The sequence below is a fragment of the Engystomops pustulosus genome, chromosome 6 (assembly GCF_040894005.1).
Source record: "Engystomops pustulosus chromosome 6, aEngPut4.maternal, whole genome shotgun sequence".
In the NCBI taxonomy this organism is placed as follows: domain Eukaryota; kingdom Metazoa; phylum Chordata; class Amphibia; order Anura; family Leptodactylidae; genus Engystomops; species Engystomops pustulosus.
Window position 1 is genome coordinate 172,604,131 of NC_092416.1, and position 22,779 is coordinate 172,626,909.

The following is a 22,779-nucleotide window of genomic DNA, read 5'->3' on the forward strand; positions in this document are numbered from 1 at the left end:
CCTACTCTGCAAGTCACACAGTCCTCTGCGTGGGGACGATTAATCTGCATAGGACCGCCCCCAACAGGCACCTCCCCCGCAAAGCAGCAGGGGGGCCGAGCGAGCGGGCGTCTGCACTTCATCTGCCAGCCGCCCGCTGCTACACCCTCCCCACAACAACTCATTTGTCAAGTCAGTCTGACCGACCGACTGCCTGCCTGACGGCTCAGAGATCACTTTTCCTTTCTCTTGACACAGCCGCTGGACGGTGTGAGGGGACAAGCACGCTCGCTCCAGCACACGCTGATAGCTACAGCTTACCTTCGGTCGTTCGCACCTTCTCAGACTGTGACTGCTAGCAGTGGAGGAGGAAGCAGCCAAATCTCAACCTGCAGGTGTCTTCGATTCAAGTAGACGGCTCCAGACTAATCATGATCCAATTAGCTCCAATTAATTAGGCCGCCGATTAGGTCACTTTTATTTTTCCTTTTTTTTTTTTTCCTTTGTTCCGGGTCGGGCCCATTTAGCACCTCATTAATCAATTAGTGAGAAGCCTTTGTTCCTCCTGCAAAAGACACAGCACACAACACACCTGAGTAGGTGACAAAGCACAAGAGCGTCGTCGACGTCACATTGCAAACTTCGGCTCCATTTCTTTTCCCTTTTCCAAAGTTTTGCTATTTATTTCTCTATCTTTTTCACCAAGTTAAGAAGGGGTGCACCGGTCCTGGAGGTACTGCAATACCAGGTCAATGCGTGGAGTGGACAGAGCAAGCTCTTTTTCCATCTCCCTGTTCCAAAAATCCATTTAATATATGGTCCCCAGATAGGGGACGTATCAGATATTAAACTGATAAGAACAGATTTTTTTTTTTTTTTTTTTTTTTTTTTTTTTTTCTTTCTTTGTTTTTTTTCAATTCTCAGTATACAAGTCTTGAACAACACAACATTAAAAACATGTATTGTTATATTTTTTTATAGGTTATCAAGACAAGTCATCATCGAATTGAGATCATAAGACAAAAAAAATAGGTAAGTACATACATATTAAACATTCTTAAATGTTTTACCCCATAACTTCTGTTTCCATATTCTTTCAGCTTCTTCTTCTCCTAAATGCATTCTATCTTTCCAGAAAAATAAATATAAATAATTGAGACATAATTTCATACATTCAACTTCAGATATTTCTTCTTTTTTTAGAATTAAAATACATCTCGTTTTCCACAAGGCTAACTTTGTACATGAAAATAATATCCATAAAACTCTAAAATTTTCCTTTTTAATCCCTATTCCATAAAACAGAGTATCAAATTCTAAAAGTCTTAGGTCACTTATAAAAGAAATTAAAATACTTACTCTCCTCCAAACCTTTTGTGCAAAAGTACAATTCCACATTAAATGCATTGGATTTTCACAATCACCACAACTTGTTCTCGGACAAAAATCATTTCTTCTTAGACCTCTTCTATATTGAAACTCACGTGTTGTAAGACAATCGTTTACTAACATCCATATTAAGTCTTTCATTTCATTTGTCAATTCATTAAAACACATGTTACCCCATATTTCTTTTAATCTAGATTCACTAAAATTTTTAATAGGTACGTAACACTCTTTTTCCTCTATAAATTTCAATATTTTCCTATGGTCCGATAAAACATTAAAATCCAACTGTTCCAAACTGTATATCTCTAAAATGCGTTTTAAAACAATGTAATCTTTTGCCGGTACACCCCTAATGGGCTTCTTTAATGATACTAGAAACCAATTATATTTTTTAATAAAATACCCACAATTATACGTGACCATGTTTTTTAAATTAGACTCTGGACCTTTTAAAATTGACACAACATAAGCCAAATATTTTAAATATAAAAACCTCTTAATATCCGGACAATTTTTACCTCCTTTTTCTTTTCTCCTGGTAAGTACATCTCTTTTTATTCTCTCCATTTTACTATTCCAAAGAAAATAAAAACATAATTTAACAATTTTTCTTAAATATCTATCCGGGGGTAAAAAGATTAAAGATACATATAAAATAATTGGCATTAAGACCTGTTTTATAATTAAAATTTTCCCTTCTAAAGTTAAAAGCCTTGTTTTCCAAAAATCTATTTTTTTCCTAACTCTCTCCAACAGAGACTCCCAATTTTTAATACTACCACCATTACTGGAAAAAAAGATACCTAAAATTTTCAACTCATTTACTATTTTAAAACAACAATCAGTATTTAATTTAAAATTACCTATTAAAAGCACATTAGTCTTATCATAATTTAACTTAAAGCCGGATGCACTACAAAACATATTAAGAGTCCTCACAATTCGATTAAAACTAGGCATATCCTCCGCCAACACCGTTACATCATCCATATATGCAATTGCTTTCACAGGAATATTATTATTACCCGGAATAAAAACACCCCTAATCACTTTATCCCATCTAAAAGCTTGCAGTAACGGTTCTAAAACACAAATAAAAAGAATTGGGGACAACGGGCAGCCTTGCTTAACACCACATTTAAGACTTATAGCATTTGTAAAAAAACCATTAATAGAAACTTTACTAGTACAGTTATTATATAGACTCTCAATCTGTTTTATGAAACTTACAGGACAACCTAATTTTCTTAAAACTTCAAATAAGAACACATGGGCAACTCTATCGTATGCCTTTTCAAAATCGCATGAAATCAGCGCCAATCCACGTCCCCTATCATTAAAATCATATAAAATATCTCTAACTAAAAACAAAGCGTCAGAAATTCTACGACCAGGGACAGCACACGTTTGGTCGATCCCAATTACATTACTAATTACTTTTTTCAGTCTATCGGCAAGAATCTTTGCGAATATTTTGTAATCAGAGTTTAATAATGTAATAGGTCTCCAATTGGCTAGTTTCTCTTTATCGCCTTTCTTAAACAATAAAATAATCAATCCTTCGAGCCAAGATTCAGGTAATATGTATGAGTTAAAAACTTCCACTAAAACAAGTAAAAAATCATCACTAATAAGATCCCAAAAGCATTTGTAAAATTCTATCGGAAGGCCATCCATACCTGGAGTTTTCCTAACTGAAAGACCATTAATAACACTAAAAACTTCTTCTTTTAATAATTTCTCAGATAAGATACTCCTATCAGCATTGCTAAAAACAGATTCCAAAATACCGATAAAAAAGTTTTTAAGGGAATTATCACAATTCTTCTCTGAAAACAAAAGGGAATAAAAATCTTCTGCTATTTTTAATTTCTCCTTTAACCCACTTACGCCATCTAATTTTTTAATGTAATCTTTCTTATTAGTTAATCTCTTAAAAAAATAATTAGAACACTTCTCATTTTTTTCGTAAAATTCCACTTTTGAATTAAAAATCAATTCTTTCCCTCTATCGTCTAAAACCTTTTTAATTTCTTCCTTTACTTCTTGGATCTCATTTTCACTTGCTTCACCTATTTCTTTAAAAACATATAAAACCTGTAACCTCGCAAACAATTTATCATAAAATTTCTTCTTTTCTTGACTCCTTTTTTTGCTATACTTCAACAAAAACTTTTTGGTTTCCTCTTTAAAAAAATCCCACCACCTTAGAATAGAATTAAAATTATTTTTCTTTTGAACAATTTTTTGATAAAAACACCCAAATTCATCTTTAAGTTTCATATCCTCTAGAATATTGGTATTTAACTTCCAATGGGTAGACTTTTTCCCCATAAAACTTTCTGAACCACAAGAAACAACACATCTAATAAAATTGTGATCTGAAAAACCGTTTAAATTTGAACTAAAGGAAACACACTTAAAACCTACTGAACAAAAGAAATAATCCACTCTAGATTCACTGAACGAATTTCTCCAAGTTATCCTCTCACTATCTTGTTTTCCACATTCTACCCATATGTCCTGTAAACTAAAAATTGAGACCATATCTTTCAAAATTTTTACCGATCTATCTCTTTTAAGATCCATATCAACATGACAATTAAAATCACCACCAATTAGAATTGGACACGTTCCGTCCATAAATAATTTTAAAAATTCAAATAGTTCTATTCTCTTCGCTTTCTCACAATACGCATAAATGCAAAAACATTTCATCTTAAAATTCTCTTTTTTAACCTCAACTAACAAAATTCTTCCTGGGTATATTTCCTTAAAATTTACTATCTCCCAAGATGCATTACACAAAAAACCAATGCCATCACTTTTAACTTCATTAGCTCCAGAGAAAAGGCCGTATCCATTCCAACCATTTAAAAGAAAAGAATAATCTACTCCTTTCCTAATATTGCATTCTTGCAAAAAACAAAAATCAACATCTTCAAGGTTTAACCACTCATAAAAAGCATTACGTTTCCTTTTGTTATTAAATCCTTGAACATTCAAGGATATGGCTTTAAACTCCTTCATCCATAATCACTAATGGAATCAGCAATATCAGATAGATCCAAATTTATCTGTAAATCTGTAGATGAAAAGGAGTCTGGGCTTATGGGCCCAAACATTACTTCAATTGCAGATTTCTTTACTTCATCCTCTTTTTCTTCATTTGTTTCTGCACCTCTCTTAAGAGTTTTTGAACTATCCATTTTTTCCATACCAGATCCAGATGACAACACAGTCTCTGGCACAGATACTCCAGCATCTTCCACTCCAGTATCTTCCACACCTTCCTCATCCTGGCTTTCTTCACTACCAGATACCACGTTTTTCACTTTTTTACTTTTTTTCCTCTTTTTCTTTTTACTTTCAAAACCAACATTCTCATCAGCCTTCTCCTCTCTTTCTCCCTCAGGTTGTTTTTCTACATTTTCATCCACCACTTCTCCCTCCTCACTTTCTTTGCTTTGGTCGGATTGACGTTCTTCATCCTTACCATTCTCTCCCTCTTTTTTTTTCCTAGGACACTCACTTTCTTGATGTGTCGGACCCGCACACTCCTTGCAGATCCGACATGTCACCACAGAATGTCCATAAGCACGACATTCAAAGCAGTATGGGGGCATTAAAGAAAAAAAAACAGTACCCCTATTCCGATTAACGAAAACAATGGGCGCCGGCCTCTTTATGCCCCCAGGTTCGTTCGGGTCTTCTTTAAATTTGACCATGTAAACCCTCTTACCATTCCATGCCCCGAATCCTGTCCGTCCCAGGTTTCTAAACTTCAAATAGGAACAGTATTGAAGAAGGAAAGCCTCCACCTCACAATCTGTAACAAAAGGGTTTTGAAAAGAAATAGTTAATACCTTATAATTTAATTGAAAAAGTGGCCTTACTTTTAGGCCAACAAAAACATCCAAATCTCTATTTGTTTCATAGAGTTTGTACGCTTTTTCACATCTCGCGTTGTCCTCCAGCGTCACATCCAGGACACCTTTATTATAAAAAGTCTGAACACAAAAAAAGTCTTCCCTTTTCAACTTAAAAATGGGAGACAAAATGTTTCTAAAGATCCAATCCACGTTTTTTGTATCACGCTGATCTCTCTCTATGAAAAACCGAATAGTGTCCTTTAAAGGAAAAAACTCAGAAAAAAAATCAGGCCTTCTTCCTGGATCATTATCTCCAGGAAAGTCTTGACCATCTTCCATCTTTGCGGATGGTGTAAAAAAAGAAAAATAATAGAAAAAGAATAACTCCTTCTTCTTTCCTCCTCTAAGGTAAGCGACAGACAACAATCACGCAAAGGTTCCTCTCCTCCGGTGAATATGTTTCCCCCTCGACGTTGGATTCGTCTCCTCCTCCTTCGCCTCAGGATCCACGGCTCCACCGAAGACGACCCAGGACTCCGCTCACGCCAGCAACCGAAATCCCAGACCTAAGAGGAAAAAACACCCACTACAGGTGCGACACTGGATCTCTTCCCGTTGTTTGGGGACTATTTCCCCCACCCCAAATAGCAGCAAGGGAGGTTTAGGTCCGGTAATAAAACCAGAACCGATCCTCCCAAGGCCGAGATGAGGGAGCACCCACAAACACCAATTGACTAAACCTCACACGGAAACCACAAGGCAACCACACTTGGTCTAGCCAAAAGGCCGAGAAGCGATACCGACCATAGCTCGCCCAGACCGGGCCCCCTTCAGAACTCTCAGCACTGCTCACGGAGAGGAGACACCGCCAGGAGGCGAAAAACCTACTCTGCAAGTCACACAGTCCTCTGCGTGGGGACGATTAATCTGCATAGGACCGCCCCCAACAGGCACCTCCCCCGCAAAGCAGCAGGGGGGCCGAGCGAGCGGGCGTCTGCACTTCATCTGCCAGCCGCCCGCTGCTACACCCTCCCCACAACAACTCATTTGTCAAGTCAGTCTGACCGACCGACTGCCTGCCTGACGGCTCAGAGATCACTTTTCCTTTCTCTTGACACAGCCGCTGGACGGTGTGAGGGGACAAGCACGCTCGCTCCAGCACACGCTGATAGCTACAGCTTACCTTCGGTCGTTCGCACCTTCTCAGACTGTGACTGCTAGCAGTGGAGGAGGAAGCAGCCAAATCTCAACCTGCAGGTGTCTTCGATTCAAGTAGACGGCTCCAGACTAATCATGATCCAATTAGCTCCAATTAATTAGGCCGCCGATTAGGTCACTTTTATTTTTCCTTTTTTTTTTTTTCCTTTGTTCCGGGTCGGGCCCATTTAGCACCTCATTAATCAATTAGTGAGAAGCCTTTGTTCCTCCTGCAAAAGACACAGCACACAACACACCTGAGTAGGTGACAAAGCACAAGAGCGTCGTCGACGTCACATTGCAAACTTCGGCTCCATTTCTTTTCCCTTTTCCAAAGTTTTGCTATTTATTTCTCTATCTTTTTCACCAAGTTAAGAAGGGGTGCACCGGTCCTGGAGGTACTGCAATACCAGGTCAATGCGTGGAGTGGACAGAGCAAGCTCTTTTTCCATCTCCCTGTTCCAAAAATCCATTTAATATATGGTCCCCAGATAGGGGACGTATCAGATATTAAACTGATAAGAACAGATTTTTTTTTTTTTTTTTTTTTTTTCGAACCACATCAGTACGATCTTACAATTTCTGAACGTTTTGGGCATTTCACCCCAGCTCTAAGATCGTTCATCATTCTCGGTCCGTTATAAACTCAAAGCAAATTACATAAAACAATTCCACCACAAACAACACAGAAACAAAAATCAAAATATATCTATATGTTACATAACTCCACCCACTTTTTGATCTTCCAAATCCCTTCAGCATCAACCCCCTTTCTCTTATCCCACAAGTATATTACATAAACTTTCCCTAATATCATCCTTACACAATCATCCACACTTACAGCTTTCTTTCTAAAAACATACAAATTCCTTACATCCCACAAAGCTTCTTTAACACAAGCAAACATTAACCACAACACCCTACCTTGCGCACTTCCACACATACCTAAACCAAACATAAAAATCTCAAAGGTCAAAAAACTCACACCCGTCAATTCTTTACACAACGGCCCTAATCTTCTCAAAACATCCCTTGCGTACCCACAATTCCACATCACATGCACAATACTCTCACATCCCATACATTCCTCTCTTGGACATTCTTCTGACCTGCACACACCCCTCACTCTCATAAATTCCCTTACAGGCAGTGCACCCTGTAAACACTGCCAAACCACGTCTCCCTGTCTATTTGACATTCCATCAATTCCAATCATTGCCCAAACTTTCTCCGCATCATTCACCCTAATTCCATTTATATCACACATTTTCTCTCTACTCTCAATCATCCTACCAATCATTTTTTTATCTTTCCATACCTTTCTTTCCACACTCTCCAACTCATACTTATGCACAAACATACTTACCCACTCATACCATTTTGCACTACAGAAAGCTACCGGTCTAGATAAATCCCTTGCACACCACTTCAACCTTAAAAACAGATTTCCACTCGCAAACCTACACATACTTCCTGTCATACCCCCACGCTCCAACGTTCTCAACACAAAAGAGACAATATTAATACCCAAAAAAACCTCCAGGTTTGGGAAACCAAACCCGCCTTTCTTTTTGCTTAACTTAACCACTTCTCTTTTAACCCTTTCCATTTTAGAGTTCCAGAAGAACATAAAAAGAATACGGTCCATCCTCTTCAGCACCAACTTCCCAGGAGGAAAAACTAAAGCAACAAACAACAAAATCGGTAAGATAACGTTCTTAATCACCACTATTCGACCCGTAAATGATAAAGACCTCAAACGCCACATAGACAATTTATTCTCAACTTTTATTCTAACATCCTCCCAACACTCACCCCCATCCATCCTATCATTAAACTTAATCCCTAATATTTTAATTGATCCATTCACCCCCCTCACACCCAAGTCCTCACTCACCCTATTATTCCCAAACACCTTACACTCAGTTTTGTTCCAATTTACCCTAAACGCAGATGCTCCACAAAAAAAGGACACAAGCAACTTCACTCTTCTCAATGCACTTACATCCTCACATACCAAACATACATCATCCATATACCCAAACACACTCAATCTTCTTCCATCACCACCTGGTATTTGCACTCCACGAACAATCTTATCTCTTTTTAACATCAACAATAACGGTTCAATAGCACATATGAAAGCAATGGGTGACAAAGGGCACCCCTGCCTAACTCCTGAACGTACCCAAACTTTCCTTGTCAATTCACCATTCACCACAAAACAACTAAAAATATCCACATATAAACTCCTCACACGCTCCACAAATTCAGACGGAAAGCCCATTTGCACCAACACACTAAATAAAAAATCATGCGCCAATCTATCATACGCTTTCTCGAAGTCCAGACTCATTACATACACATCTTTCTTACGCTCCTTACAATCCCACAACACATCTCTCAATAACACCAAACACTCATGCATTCTTCTTTCAGGTACAGCACAAAATTGCTCCGCACTCACAACATCTACAATCACACTCTTCATCCTATTTGCAATCACTTTTGCGTAGATCTTATAATCACAATTTAAAAGACTTATTGGTCGCCAATTTTTCAATTCTTTCAGATTCCCTTTTTTTGGAATCAAAGCAACCATCCCTCCTTTCATACTGTCAGCCACACACACGTTGGTCCACATATACTGACACACACCCAAAACATCCTCTCCAATCACTTCCCAAAAACAACGATAAAACTCAACCGGCAATCCATCACACCCAGGCGTCTTATTTGCACACATACTTTTAACCACCTCCCACACTTCTTTCATACTAACTTCTTTCACCATAACGCTTTTATCTATCTCACTTACCTTCTGCTCAATTACACTCAAAACTTCACTTTCTAAAGTCACATCTCTCCACTTCCTTTCATACAAACAGTCATAAAAACTTGCAACCTCATTACTTACATCATCACCACTCACCTCAGTTCCATCCTCTCTCAAAACTGTCTCCATCAAAGGCTTCTTCGCAAAGACCTTCTTAAAGAAAAACTTCGAACATCGTTCGTCCTCCTCCATCTTTTCCAACTTAGACCTAAAAATAATACCTCTACCCAACTCATCCATAAACTTCTGGATTTTCTTTTTAACACTAACAACATCCAAACTCACATCCATTCCACTTTCCCTCAACAAATAAAGAAACCTTAACTGTGCGTTTAAACGAACCCACTCTTCTCTCTTCTTTTTCGCTTTTCTCATACCTACTCTCCTAAAAAAACAAGCACATTCTTTCTTTACCCAATCCCACCAAACCAGAATATTGGCAAACTCCCGCTTATACTCCACCCATCTTGCATATTCTCTCGCAAACTCCTTCTTAACCCAATCATCTTCTAATAACAACACATTTAGCTTCCAAGTCCCTCGCCCTCTCAATTCTCCTCCTACTTTCACTCTCACTATTATCATCTCATGATCTGAAAAGGCCACACCTTCTTGATTATAACTTAAACATTCAAACGACGATGACACAAAAACATAATCTAGACACGACATAATACCCCCACGATCAGAAAAAAAAGTACACCTATCTCCCCCCCCTAACACTTTTGACACACTTTTCAACCTAAAGTCCCCCAAAATATCACATAATACCTTCCCTGACAAATCATATTCATTCTTTGTAATATCAACATTAAAATCACCAACCAAAACAGTAGGGATATTCCCCTGAACAAAAAACTTTAACTTTTCAAAAAAATCAATACGTTCCACTTTGGCAACCGGCGCATATATATTAATTAACTTAAAGCTTATTTTCCCATACTTAACATAAACAACAATACCCCTCCCCCCTTCCACTACCACATACTTCTCAATACACATCCCCCTATTTTTTAACAGAACCCCAACACCATCATTCTTACACCCACCACCCGACCATACAGATTCTCCCCACACCCACTCCTCCGCCCACCCAGTCTCATTCAAACCACATTCTTGCAGACAAATAATATCACTACCAACATTTTCCAGAAAATTAAAGATGGCAGTGCGTCTCGTCCTACTTCTTATCAGCCTCACATTAAGTGAGCTTACTGTAAGACTACTAGGAATGTGTTATTTACAGAACAAAACAGGGGTCCATGAATCTCTCAGCGATTTTCCAAAGAGTCCACGCACGTCTCTCCCAGACACGAAAATCTATTGCTGGTCTCAACCTCAGATTCTTCCGGACTCCTCTCAGTCCTTCGCTTCTTTTGCCCGACCTTCCGACCAGGCGGCTTCTCAAACTCACCCTCTCCCTCTTCCTCAGACGTTGAAGCCCCACCACCCTCCCTCTTAGAAAGGGAAGTCTCTCCCGAGGATGGGTATTCCACAATGTTAGAGGGGTTCGACGCTGACACAGAGGTTTCCCCCTGCACCATCTTCTCCTCCAGCTCCATTACCATCTCCGCTACCTCCCCAGGAGATGCGGGACTCACCACAAAGGCACTAACAATTTCCTCCTGCTGCATAAGCTCTTCCTCATCTTTTTTTAATTTTTCAGCATAAGCAGCTCTCTCCACTTCCTCTTTTTCTTGTCTGATGAGGACCTCTGCTAGATGTTTGGCTCTCTCCTTCTCCGCCTTCCTTTCCTCCTCTCTTCGACTTCTCGCCACTGGACAATCTCGATACAAATGATCAGGATCTCCACACAGGTCGCATCTCCGACCCATCGGGCATCCACCGGCAGTGTGACCCTGCTTCTTACAGTTCCGGCAGGTCAGACCTTTGGAACATGACTCCTGCAAATGGCCGAACTGAAAACATTTCCGGCAGTACGAGGGCTGTCCGGTATACATTATGGTTCCTCTAAATCCCGCCACAGAGAAAGACGACGGTGGGTGCATGTAGCCTCCCACCCCCTCTGGATCAAGGCGGAACTTTACAGAAAATCGCATCTTGCAATTGTACACCCCGAGCTGGTTGGTAAGTTTTTCACCGTTCCTTACCTCGGAACAATATCTTCTTAAGAAGGCCTCAATCAATTGTATGTCCGTGAATGGGTTATGCACATGAACATATAACACCCTCTGAACTAAAGCGAACAGAGGTTTCACAGCAATCCCTACCAGCATAGGGTCCCTCTTCATCCTCATCAATTCCCCATATGCAAATAGACAACGGCCATTATCAGTAAATGTTATTTCATAAGTACCTTTTTTGGGGTATTCATTGATACTATAGAATTCGGTCTTGCTGAAGCCCAATTTTTCCATCAGGATCTCCTTTGCGATATACATCATTCTGTTCCGTGCCTGGTCCTCAGGGTCTACTTCAAAGCGGATAGTATCCTTCAATCCCGCCATCTTCTACTGTCGACTTGCGTCACAGATTTCAAAAAACGATCGCTCCGTCAAAGAACGGGGTAGTATGCCACCAAAACACACAATGGCACTCCCTCGACCTCCTGACTCAGTCCGGGCATGCCATGATCTGAGCCAAAAGGCCGAGAAGCGATACCGACCATAGCTCGCCCAGACCGGGCCCCCTTCAGAACTCTCAGCACTGCTCACGGAGAGGAGACACCGCCAGGAGGCGAAAAACCTACTCTGCAAGTCACACAGTCCTCTGCGTGGGGACGATTAATCTGCATAGGACCGCCCCCAACAGGCACCTCCCCCGCAAAGCAGCAGGGGGGCCGAGCGAGCGGGCGTCTGCACTTCATCTGCCAGCCGCCCGCTGCTACACCCTCCCCACAACAACTCATTTGTCAAGTCAGTCTGACCGACCGACTGCCTGCCTGACGGCTCAGAGATCACTTTTCCTTTCTCTTGACACAGCCGCTGGACGGTGTGAGGGGACAAGCACGCTCGCTCCAGCACACGCTGATAGCTACAGCTTACCTTCGGTCGTTCGCACCTTCTCAGACTGTGACTGCTAGCAGTGGAGGAGGAAGCAGCCAAATCTCAACCTGCAGGTGTCTTCGATTCAAGTAGACGGCTCCAGACTAATCATGATCCAATTAGCTCCAATTAATTAGGCCGCCGATTAGGTCACTTTTATTTTTCCTTTTTTTTTTTTTCCTTTGTTCCGGGTCGGGCCCATTTAGCACCTCATTAATCAATTAGTGAGAAGCCTTTGTTCCTCCTGCAAAAGACACAGCACACAACACACCTGAGTAGGTGACAAAGCACAAGAGCGTCGTCGACGTCACATTGCAAACTTCGGCTCCATTTCTTTTCCCTTTTCCAAAGTTTTGCTATTTATTTCTCTATCTTTTTCACCAAGTTAAGAAGGGGTGCACCGGTCCTGGAGGTACTGCAATACCAGGTCAATGCGTGGAGTGGACAGAGCAAGCTCTTTTTCCATCTCCCTGTTCCAAAAATCCATTTAATATATGGTCCCCAGATAGGGGACGTATCAGATATTAAACTGATAAGAACAGATTTTTTTTTTTTTTTTTTTTTTTTTTTTTTTTTTTTATCTCAGTTATCTCAATGCTCAAGTCAAAATGGAAAAATGTCTTTTGTTTTTTGCAGAAAAAAACGACTTCCACAACAAGAGATCAAGATTTCATCACAGATAATGCAAGTAAATAATAAAGTATTCTATATATTTTTTAATTTTTTTAAATTCTTATATAATTTTAGAGAAAAAACTATAAGTAAAAAAAGGAAAAAACAAGTTGTTACCGTAAAGTGCAGTTCCAAATGTCCGGCTTCCATAGATTCTTAGCTGCTTGAACTCCTAAAGATAGCTTATCCCTCCAAAAATGCAAGAATAAATAGCTTAAAAACAACTTTAAACAGTCATTTTCACAAACATTTTCTTTTCTAAAAATGGAGATGTTTCTTGTTTTCCATAACGCCATCTTTACACATGTGATTAAAATCCAAGCAACTTTAAAATCTTCATTTTTTATCTTCAATCCGTAAAAAATCACATTAAAGTCTAAAAAGCGGACATTAGTTAAAATTTTTAAAAGGTTACTCACTTTTCTCCAGACATTTTGGGCGAAGACACAGTCCCAAAAAACGTGCATTGGTGTTTCGCTATGTAAACAATTCGACCTTGGGCACTTTTCAGACCTAGAGAGTCTCCTGCGGTACTGAAATTCCCTGGTGGGGAGACAGTCCTTTATTGCACACCACAGGAGCTCTTTTTGCTTGTTGGATAATAAATTAAAATTAATGTTCTTCCAAATTTCCTCTGATACATCTCCATTAAAATTCCCCACTGGGCTGCACACCACTTTCTCATCAATTAGGCGAAGAATCTTTTTGTGGTCTTTTAAAATCTCCGTGCTGACATCTTGTAAATGGTACATTCTAATAATTCTTTCTAAAACAATATAATTACCAGCAGGGATCCACCTGTACGGACAGGACAAGGGCAGGTTCGCCCACTTATACTTCTTAATTAAAAAACCACAATTGTACAGAGTAAAACTTTTCAAATTAAAATCCGGTCCTAAAATAGTGTTTATACAAAGTGCCAAATATTTACAATATAAAAATTTCCTCAGGTCTGGGAAAGCTCTTCCTCCTTTAAAAATAGATTTGCATAATTCTTCTCTCTTGCATCTTTCCATTTTGCTACCCCACAGAAAGTTAAAACATATTTTTATAAACTTTCTTAAAAACAGGTTGGAGGGGGGAAAAATCATGGAAATATATAAAAACATAGGCAGTAAAACTTGTTTAACGATTAAAATCTTGCCATCCATACTTAGCTGCCTCAGCATCCAGAAAGAAACCTTCTTCTTAACTCTTTCCAGGAGAGACTCCCAGTTCTTGATGGCTCCACAGTTTTCTGAAAAAAAGATGCCTAAAATCTTCATTTCTTGCACTTTGTTAAAAAGACAGTTTTCATCAAGTTTAAAATTCCCACATAATAAAATATTCGATTTTTCCATATTTAATTTAAAACCTGACGCTCCTTGGAACCACTGCACCACCCGGGTTATCCGGTTTATTCCCTTCATGTCCCGGGCGAGCAGTGTAACGTCATCCATATATGAAATTAGCTTGACAGGAATATTTTTGTTGCCAGGAATAAAAACACCACTTATCAATTTGTCTTTTCTGATGGCACAAAGCAATGGTTCAAGAGCACACACGAATAAAATTGGTGATAGCGGGCATCCCTGTTTCACACCGCTTTTGATAAAAACCTTCTCTGATAAAAAACCATTCACAGAAATTTCGCTAAAACACTTATTATATAAGATCCGGATAAAATTGATAAAAACTTGCGGACAACCCATCTTCTTCAATACTTGGAATAAAAAATCGTGAGACACTCGGTCATAGGCTTTCTCAAAGTCCAAACTTAAAACAGCGAGATCCTGACTTCTATCCTTAAAATCCCAGAGAATGTCCCGAATTAAAAGCAAAGAGTCCGAAATTCTCCTACCTGGTATTGCACATGTTTGGTCCCGATGAATGACAGAAGCAATGGTGCCTTTTAATCTGTTGGCCATTATCTTTGCGAAAATTTTGCAGTCGGTATTTAAAAGCGTAATTGGCCTCCAATTTTTAAGATCGTTTTTATTACCTTTTTTAAAAAGAAGCACAATCAGGCCCTCCTGCCACGAATCTGGAGCCGCTCCTGTTGATAAAATTTCTAAAAGGACTTCAAAAAAAGATGTGCAAATACAATTCCAAAAAAACTTATAAAACTCAATAGGTAAACCGTCTTTTCCAGGTGTTTTTAAATTGTTAAAACTCTTCACAGAACTAAGAACTTCTTCTTTTGTCAAATTCTTAGATAAAATAGAACAATCTTCTTCATTAAAACAAGTGTCAACATTCTCTAAAAAATATTCGCTTAAAAAAGGATCACAAGATTTATTACTGAATAAATTAGAATAAAAGTCTTTTACTTTACCGAGTTTACCGGGTGTTGTCTTCTCTCCATCAAGCTCGTCAATAAAATCTTTACCTCCGGATACTTTTTTAAAAAAGAAACTGGTACATTTTTCATCTTCTTCGAGAACTTTAACTTTAGAATTAAAAATAATTTCTTTACCTTTTTCCTTTAAAAGCCTCTTGATCTCGAACTTGGTGTCTTCAATTTCTTTCTCCACATTCACGCCCATCTTTTTAAAAGAATAAAAACACTGAAGTTGAGTAAATAACTTATTATAAAACATTTTCTTTACCTTTGCTTTTCTTTGACTTTGTTTGATAAAAAACTTCTTTATTTCAACTTTGGCAAAGTCCCACCATACAGATAAATTACTGAAAAAAGGTTTTTTCAACTCCAGTCTTTTAAAAAGAATTTTAAATCTATTGCACACCTCCAAATCGTTAAAAATTTTAGTGTTTAGCTTCCAATGAGAAGGTTTTTTGTTAAAAGCATTTTGGTTTAAATTTAAAGTGCATGAAATTATCTTGTGGTCAGAAAAACCATTCACAGTTGTTTTAAAATTTGTGGCTTTAAAGTGCTTTGAGGAGAAAAAATAGTCGATCCGAGATTCAGCTATTGCACTTTGCCAAGTGATTCTGGATTCCTCACTGCTTCCACAGGATTTCCACACATCATTAAGATCCAAATCTGCAAGAATATTTAAAACAAAAGTAGCGGACTTCTCCTTCTTCCTCCCGTCCAAATGACAATTAAAATCACCACCAATAATTATAGGGTCTGTGCCAACTAAAAACAATTTTAAAATTTCAAATAACTCCATCCTTTTTTCTTTGCATGTATGTCCGTAGACTGAGAAGCATTTGATTTTTTGGCTTTCCCTTTCCACAGTGACCGATAAGATCCTGCCGGGGTAGATCTCTTCAGAATTAATAATTTTCCAATCTTTGTTACATAGGAAAGCTACACCGTCACTCTTGGTCTCATTTCCTCCTGAGAAGATGTAGTTACCATCCCATGAGTCTCCAAGGTAACTATAGGACATTTTTTTCTCAATATTAGCTTCCTGTAAAAAAATAAAGTCATTATTTTGGTTTTTAAAAAAATCATATAAAGCAGCTCTTTTGAACTTGTTGTTTAGGCCCTGAGTATTCAGGGATGTGCACCGAATCATCCTTTTTCATGATCCTGAGGGCTCTCCCTCTCGCCCTTGTGAGGTCTTCCTATTTTTAATTTTGAATGTTCGGAATCCGAGCCGCTAGATGATATGTCACCCAGAAGTTCAAATTCCTGTGGGTTAGTAAAGGATGCTTCTTCTTCTTTTCTATCTTTTTTAGGTCTCTTCCGCGACTTACCCGAGGTGTCCATCGGCTGTTGGGCACACGGGATTTCAGATTCCGTCCCGGACACCGAGGATGACTGAGATGGCTCCACCACGGTAAGTTCCTTATCTAGGCTCTCAACCTGTTTCTTCAAAAAATTAACTACAGTATCCGATGCCGCAGTTGCGACTTCTTCAACTATATCACCGCTCACCACGATGTTTTCCTCCATTTCCACATTCTTCTCGTCCCCATCTTCACCAGCCGGAAGGTCTTCTGACGGCTTACTCACATCCTCCTGGGGGACACTTGTTTGCTCCTGTTCAGGAGATTCAGAACTCTCTTCCGATTGTTCTTCTCTATTTTTCGGGCAATCATTACTTTGATGCGGGGTCCCAGGGCACTCCTTACACACATCGCACACTCCAGTGTCGTGCCCATAAGCCTTGCATTTCCGGCAATAATCCGGCCTGTTGGAAAAAAAAACATTTCCTCTCACCCTTCTTATGTAGCAGAAGGGTGGAGGTCGCATGACCCCGCCATAGGCGTCTGGGTCTTTTTTAAGGGTAACAAAATAAAGCCTCTTCCCGTTCCAAACGCCGAAAGAGGTTTCGCACCTTTTCCTGGGGACAATCTTCTCGCAATAGGGTGCAAGAAAGTCTTCCACCTCCTTATCCGAGATGAAAGGACTATACATCTGGATCGTGATAAGTTTAGTTAGGGTCTGGTAGATTGGAGAAACTTCAATCCCTTTCCACACGTCCAGGTGCTTAGTCTTTGTATAGGTTTGGAAAACCTTCTCACACAAAGTATCCTCCGTTAGAGTTACATCAATGATACCTCTCTTGCTGTAGCTCTGAACGCAAATAAAATGTTTAGGTTCCAATTTCATCATTGGTGCCAAAATTTGATGAAAAATAAAGTTTGCATCTTTGTTGTATATTTGTTCTGGTACAACCCAGAAACGCAGAGTCTTCTCCAAAGTAAAATTAACTGAAAAATAATCAGACGAATCGTCTTGGCTTCTGGATGCCATCTTCTCAATAACAGGTTTCAACCCTTTCTCGTCTTTAAATCTTCAGAGAGAAAAAAGGTTCCTGCAGTCAGCGAAGATTTTGATGAGCCTTCTTATCGCCTCTTGAAAATGGATTAGCGTTCCCGGGGTCCTTCCGATCCTTCCACTGCACCGTAGAATCCCTTCTCCGTTGAAGCGTCCAGCCGTCCAGATCCTCCGGGTCCACCGTCACCAAGAAAGAGTCTTTTCTACTCGGACTATGAAGCTTCCCCCCTATAGCAGCAGGTTTCAGTTAAGAAACAAGGCCGAGGGCTTACTTTTCACCGAAGTAGAGCAGACTCTGACCTTCCAGCACAAATTTGATCGTGCCAAAAGGCCGAGAAGCGATACCGACCATAGCTCGCCCAGACCGGGCCCCCTTCAGAACTCTCAGCACTGCTCACGGAGAGGAGACACCGCCAGGAGGCGAAAAACCTACTCTGCAAGTCACACAGTCCTCTGCGTGGGGACGATTAATCTGCATAGGACCGCCCCCAACAGGCACCTCCCCCGCAAAGCAGCAGGGGGGCCGAGCGAGCGGGCGTCTGCACTTCATCTGCCAGCCGCCCGCTGCTACACCCTCCCCACAACAACTCATTTGTCAAGTCAGTCTGACCGACCGACTGCCTGCCTGACGGCTCAGAGATCACTTTTCCTTTCTCTTGACACAGCCGCTGGACGGTGTGAGGGGACAAGCACGCTCGCTCCAGCACACGCTGATAGCTACAGCTTACCTTCGGTCGTTCGCACCTTCTCAGACTGTGACTGCTAGCAGTGGAGGAGGAAGCAGCCAAATCTCAACCTGCAGGTGTCTTCGATTCAAGTAGACGGCTCCAGACTAATCATGATCCAATTAGCTCCAATTAATTAGGCCGCCGATTAGGTCACTTTTATTTTTCCTTTTTTTTTTTTTCCTTTGTTCCGGGTCGGGCCCATTTAGCACCTCATTAATCAATTAGTGAGAAGCCTTTGTTCCTCCTGCAAAAGACACAGCACACAACACACCTGAGTAGGTGACAAAGCACAAGAGCGTCGTCGACGTCACATTGCAAACTTCGGCTCCATTTCTTTTCCCTTTTCCAAAGTTTTGCTATTTATTTCTCTATCTTTTTCACCAAGTTAAGAAGGGGTGCACCGGTCCTGGAGGTACTGCAATACCAGGTCAATGCGTGGAGTGGACAGAGCAAGCTCTTTTTCCATCTCCCTGTTCCAAAAATCCATTTAATATATGGTCCCCAGATAGGGGACGTATCAGATATTAAACTGATAAGAACAGATTTTTTTTTTTTTTTTTTTTTTTTTTATATAAAACATCAGACTAACTCAACGTTCAATCTCATACAAAGAGACTTAGTGAGTTATTGGGTAGCCATCACATGTCTTATACGTTGCTTTTTTTTTTTTTTTTTTTTTTTTTTTTTTTTTTTTTTTCGAAAATCTGTTCTTAACAGTAATCTTAACAAGACTTTTTTTTTTTTTTATATATATATATATTTTTTTTTTTTCCAATTTTAAATTTAAACTGGTATTTTTATTGTTTTAGGGCAGGATTCCACCTCCGGTAACTCCAGTACCCTTTGGCCAGGTCCTCACCCCATCTCTTCACATCAAAAAGGTAAGTAAAGTAAAGTCGACTTACATACAATTTAACAGTGTCATTTGGTGACAATCCCACCTTGTTCATGACTAAGATGTTTCTGACGTCCCACAATGTTGCTTTGAGTAGAGCAAAGACTACCCACCACTTACGCTCCTCTCTGTTGTTGGGTTTCCACCCAATTAGGACAGATTCAGGACTGAAAACAAAATCTTTAAACAAAACATTAAACAAAGGACATAACAATAACAAAACATCTTGTACATAAGAACACTCAAAAAGAGCATGGAAGGCAGTTTCCACCTCTCCACACCCTTCTCTCGGACATCTTTCAGAATCTCCAATACCTCTGTGTTTCATCATTGCCCGCGTGGGCAGTGCCCCATGGAAGGCCAACCAGGTAGTATCCAGGGATTTATTTGATATTCCTGGTACTGAAAATAAATTCCAAACCTTTCGAGAATTGGATTCATTCAGGAAAGGTACACAACAAAAATGTTCCCTGGATCTTAATGCCTGCATAATGTTCTTTTTGTTTGGGACCTCTTCAATAGGTAGTTGGTTTTTCTCTACAAAATTTTTAAGGTAAGTATAGAACCTAGGAAGTACTAAGGCAACTGGCTTGCGCAGGTCTCTTTCGCACCATTTCCACTTGGCCAACAGCCAGCCTGCCCAGTACCTGATAAGGTCAGCTGACCTATTATTGGCTCTAACTGTCTTAGACACCAGTAGTAGATAGTGGGTTTTAAGAAAGATGTCTAAATCAGGGAAGTCCATCCCTCCCACCAGGCGACTGCTCCTGATTATTTCCCTCCTGACTTTCTCCATTTTTCCTCCCCAGAAGAATATGCATAATTTTCTGGTTACCCTCTTTATCCACAATTTCTGTGGAGGGAGGATCATGGAAACATATAGGATTAGGGGCAAGATGATAGACTTTAATATGAGGACTTTGCCCTTAAGGGACAGGTTCCTCATCCTCCAGAGGGCTAGTTTTTGGTCTATTCGCCCCTCTAATTGAGAGAAATTCCTCGATCCACTTAGGTCTTGGTCAAAGGTGACACCTAGGACCTCTATTTGTGGTTCCTGCTTCACCTGTTCGATCCGGGTATTAAGGTGCTTCCCAAAAACACTATAACTGCACTTATTCCAATTTACACGCATCCCAGATACTGCACAAAAGATGTTTAAATGCAGGTTGGATCTTTCTAGGTCTGCTTTGGATGTACAGGTAAAGAAAATGTCATCCATGTATGCCACATTTTTTACATGATTCCTTTCACTGCCAGGGACAAAAACTCCGGTCACCACCTTGTCCCTCTGGATGTGAAGCAGTAAGGGTTCCATTGCACATATAAACAACATGGGGGAAAGTGGGCACCCCTGGCGGACTCCTGATCTGATGGCTACTGAAGGGGTTAAATGCCCATTGACAAGTATTTGGCTTTGGATGTCAGTATAGAAGCCCTTCAGGACCTTTAACAGTCCCGGAGGGAGACCCATCTTCTTTAAGGTTGTAAAAAGGAAGGAGTGGGAGACCTTATCAAAGGCCTTTTCTAGGTCTATGGTCTCTAGTAGCAGTAGGGTTTTATTCTGCTGACTATGCAGGATGAGATCTCGCAGGAGCAGTAAATTATCTGTTATCCTGCGTCCTGGCACCGCACAACATTGTTGGTCGCTCACCATTTTATTTATAATTTTACTCATGCGGCTTGTCAGGAGTTTGGCAATTATTTTGTAATCCACATTTAATAAGGTGATGGGGCGCCAGTTTTTTAATTCCCTCCTGTCACCCTTTTTAAATATGAGGGTGACTATTCCTTTTTTCATTGAGGTGGAAATCCTCCCCTCCTTGAGGACATAGGAAACAACCCTAGTGAATTCCTTCTTTATGAAGGGCCAGCATGCAGAGTATAATTCAGCGGGAAACCCATCACTTCCAGGAGTCTTCCCTTTACTCATAGACTCCAGGGCAGCTAAGACCTCCCCCTCTGTGATGTCACTACTTAGGGCATCCACATCACTGGAGAGCAGCTTATCCTCCAGCACCTCACAATAATCCTCAATCTCCACCTGTGAGGCAGCCCTGTCATGGCTATAGAGATCACTATAGAAATTGGTGACTTTATCTATAATTTGCTGACCTCTGACCTCCTCTTCCTCACCCACTAAAACAGAGGAAATCAGCCCCTTGGCATGACACACTTTTTTAAAGAAGTAGCGAGTACAACTCTCATCCTCCTCTAAGTGTTTCACCCGGGCAGAGTGCACAATACGCTTTCCAATCTCTTTAAGAGAGGCAGCTATATCCTCCTTCACCTGCTGCAGTGCACTCCCCACCTCTACGCCCACTGCATGACACTTACGGAGATACTCCAGTTTCTTTATTTGCATATTAAATCTCCGCCTCCTTTCCTCAGCTAGTCTGAGGCTGGTGTTCCTCAGGTGGGCGGCTAATTGCTGCTTAGTATCATCCCACCAGGAGAGTAAGTCTGAAAATAAAAATTGTTTAGCAACACAGAGGTTAAATAGCCGTTCTAGTTCTTGTAGTACTACAGGAGATGTCAGTAAGCTGCTATTGGCCTTCCATACACCTCTGCCAAATAACAGCGAATCCTGCAGCACCACTTCCACTGACAGAATCCTGTGATCAGAGAACACCACAGGCTCCACCTTACAGGACCCTGGACAGAGACCTTCTGAAAATAAAATAAAATCAATGCGGGATTTGCATTTCCCACTCTCTGAAATAAAAGTAAATTTGTTATCACCAGACATATTCTCAGCCACATCTGTAAACCTCAGGTCCTGAATAAGCTGGTTAAGCACAGCAGATGACGCGTCTGTGCCAGAAGACGAGTCACTCAGCCTATCAGAACCTTTTCTGATACAATTAAAATCTCCTGCTACAATGGTGGGCATCCTTCCTATTATATGCAATTTTAGATTTTCTAGAAAATTAACTCTTTCCCTTTTTTCGGCAGGGGCATAGGTGTTAAAGAGTCTCCATCTGGTGGAATTATAGGAGACTTCCAGGACAGCTAACCTGCCCGGTTCTAGGACTCTAAAGTCATGGGTGTAGATATTAGGATTTTTTATTAGGAAACCTATACCATTATTCCTATTTGTATTGTCTACAGACCAATAGGAGGGTCCTGCAGACCATTCAGAATTTCCAGGGGCTACGCATAGGGCGCATTCCTGGAGACAAATGATATCAGCCGGGTAACTCTTCAGTATGTCTAAGACAGCAGCTCTCCTGTATAAATTGCTGATGCTCCTAACATTTAAGGTGGCAAATATCAGACTCATAATAAGTAACTGGTGGGGAAAATTAACTGGACCCATCATCATCGTTATTTTTTTGTTTGTATTTTCCCCTTGCTTTACATTCGTTTTTATTAACTTTGGATTTTGTGACAGGCGAACTGGGAGAGGATACCTCACTCCAGTCCCCTGAGGATTGGGGCAGCTCCTCTATCTGGAGGACTGCAAAAGGGTTACTATGTTCAAACTTGGCCCTTTTAATTATAATACGCTGGGAACCACCTGTGCCAGAGCCT

General features: G+C 40.4%; 2 non-coding genes and 2 pseudogenes across 2 annotated transcripts; all 4 read right to left on the bottom strand.

Annotated features, from left to right (window-relative positions):
* Positions 1 to 690: 690 nt before the first annotated feature.
* On the bottom strand, positions 691 to 861 carry LOC140066352 (U2 spliceosomal RNA; annotated as a pseudogene).
* Positions 862 to 6,813: 5,952 nt separating this feature from the next.
* Positions 6,814 to 7,009, bottom strand: LOC140066336 (U2 spliceosomal RNA). The gene has a single exon (XR_011848219.1). It is a non-coding gene; the product is annotated as a U2 spliceosomal RNA (small nuclear RNA).
* A 5,659-nt stretch (positions 7,010 to 12,668) lies between these two features.
* LOC140066325 (U2 spliceosomal RNA) lies at positions 12,669 to 12,893 on the bottom strand (annotated as a pseudogene).
* Positions 12,894 to 18,743: 5,850 nt separating this feature from the next.
* On the bottom strand, positions 18,744 to 18,933 carry LOC140066311 (U2 spliceosomal RNA). The gene has a single exon (XR_011848206.1). It is a non-coding gene; the product is annotated as a U2 spliceosomal RNA (small nuclear RNA).
* Between the last annotated feature and the right edge of the window lie 3,846 nt (positions 18,934 to 22,779).